Source organism: Elephas maximus, chromosome 1, assembly GCF_024166365.1.
Source record: "Elephas maximus indicus isolate mEleMax1 chromosome 1, mEleMax1 primary haplotype, whole genome shotgun sequence".
Lineage (NCBI taxonomy): Eukaryota > Metazoa > Chordata > Mammalia > Proboscidea > Elephantidae > Elephas > Elephas maximus.
Genome location: NC_064819.1, coordinates 73,679,417 through 73,681,874, shown reverse-complemented (window position 1 = coordinate 73,681,874; position 2,458 = coordinate 73,679,417). Strand labels below are relative to the sequence as shown.

General features: G+C 39.4%; 1 pseudogene; it reads left to right on the top strand.

Moving 5' to 3' along the window:
• The first annotated feature begins 257 nt into the window (after positions 1 to 257).
• Positions 258 to 1,883, top strand: LOC126060747 (olfactory receptor 2M3-like; annotated as a pseudogene).
• Positions 1,884 to 2,458: the final 575 nt, after the last annotated feature.

Sequence of the window (2,458 nt, the reverse complement as noted above, 5' to 3'; positions counted from 1 at the left end):
AAGTTTATCCTGTTTTATAAAGCAAGTAAAATGAAGCACACAGAAATCACTTGTCAGAGGATATGCAAGTTTGTAGAATACACATTGAGCATGATTAATGCTAATGGCCTGTAAAGTCTTTGCTCATTCTTTTACACAGTTCTGGCTGTATCATGTACGCTGGCTTACAAGAGTACCATGCTAGAGTACATAACAAATAAATAACTCACCAAATGTTAAATTTTTAATGTTTTATGGTTCTTGATAAAATACTCATCATGGAATGGAGGAATCGGACGTTTAGCCCTGACTTCATCCTATTGGGAATCTTCCATCACATACCCACTCATATCTTCCTCTTCTTTCTGGTTTTGGGCATCTTCGCAGCGGCCCTCTTGAGGAACACTACCATGGTTCTCCTCATCTACCTGAATACCTAGCTCCACACCCCCATGTACTTCCTCCTCAGCCGACCCTCCCTCATGGACCTCATGCTGATCTGCACCACTGTACCCAAAATGGTCTACAACAACGGTACTTGTCTGGCTGGAATTCTATTTCAGTAGCAGACTATGAAGCCCAGATATTCTTCTATATGTCCCTTTCGGGTGCCAAATGCTTCTTATGGCTGTCACGGCCTATGACCTCTATGTTGCCATTTGCTATTCTCTTCAATACCCCAATCTCATGAGCCAGAAAATTTGTGAACTTATGGCTGCCTCTTCCTGGATCCTTGCCTCCCTTGATGGAATTGTTGATGTATCATCTATTTTATCCTTCTTATATTGTGGCTCCCGAGAAACACCCAGTTCTTCTGTGATGCTGTGATGTGTCTGCACTTCTAAGTCTCTTGTACACTGATACTTTGACTTTTGAAACATTTGTTCTTATCTGTTGTGTATTAATGTTTCTCTTCCTTTTATTACTCGTCATTGTCTCCTACTCTTTTGTAACTATGGCTGTCATTCCAATGAGCTCTCAGGAGGACTGGCACAAAACTTTCAAAATTTGTACTTCACACCTTATTGTTGTCGGGATGTATTATGGACCAGCAATGTTCATATATATATGCTGCCCACTTCTAATGGGTCCCCAACTCAAGAAAGATGATGTCAGCGTTCTACACCATTCTCACCCCTACGTTCAACCTCCTGATCTACAGACTTCGCAACAAAGGCGTGGCTAGAGCATTCATGAAGGTACTAACCAAATCAAAACCAAACTCACTGCAGCCGAGTGGATTCCGACTCATAGCGACCCTATAGGACAGAGTAGAACTGCCCCATAGAGTTTCCAAGGAGCGCCTGGCAGATTCGAACTGCCAAGCCTTTGGTTAGCAGCTGTAGCACTTAACCACTAAGCCACCAGGGTTTCCTAAATCAATTAAGGTATTTGAAAAATAAAAAATAGTTAATAAGCAGATATACTTTGATTTACATAAGTTATTAATAAATAAAACTGCATAAGATGCTTTCTTTACTATGAAAACCCTGAGTCTTATTAAACTGTTGGTACTGTGTCCTATGCACTGAGTTAAATACCACACTTGTGTAATGTATTTTGTTATTACATCATTCAAAATAGAGAGACAAACCATAGAGGCACAGATATTTTCTCATTCATCAAAAAGCTTGTTCTATAAACGAATGCTACTTACTTTGGCAGAGGAAAGATTTGTTTGCTAAGTGTTTTGACTTCCTTGATGTAGTGAGCATTTGTGTATTTGCAAGTTGTATTATGGTGCCACCACTTGAGTCCCAGGGCTGTGGTGGATAGCGCAATTGCATCATCCCAGCGTTTGTATTTCTTTTTCTTAGTATCATGAAAATCCAAAACGGTGTGTGAAACCCAAGCGCTGTGCTTCCTGCCTAGAAGTGATAAGCTTTATGGTTTTCTTGCATTGAATCAGGATGGGAATATTCTTATTCTTCATATCAAAATAATCCCAATCAAATGAGCATTGAAATAAATATTTTCAATTACAAAAATAAATGAGTATTGAAGTTTCTATGAATTAAACTGCTGATGTCACAAAGGTGTAATAATCTTATTATGGCAAAGCTATCTACATTTTTATATTTCCCTGATGAGTCTTAGGTGGTAACTAAATAAGAATACTTATTAGTCTCTAATAGCCATGGTACAACACCCTAACCCCCATCCAGAGACAACATAGTCTTCTCAAGAGAACACACTTAAACTCAATACAAACGCTTCATCTCAGTGTGGGCGAGAGCACGCAGTGAAACGTTTTTGTGTCCCTAGAAGATCTAATTTCTATGAAATTTATTAGTGGTGTAAATGGTTAACTGCCTGGCTACTAATCGAAAGGTTAGTGGTTCAAGTTCATCCAGAGATGCCTCAGAAACAAGACCTGGTAATCTACTTCTGTAAATCCATCATTGAAAACCCTATGAAGCCAACTCCTGAGGGAGCAAGAGACCAATGGGATACAGACCCCAAATTCTCACTAAAAGAC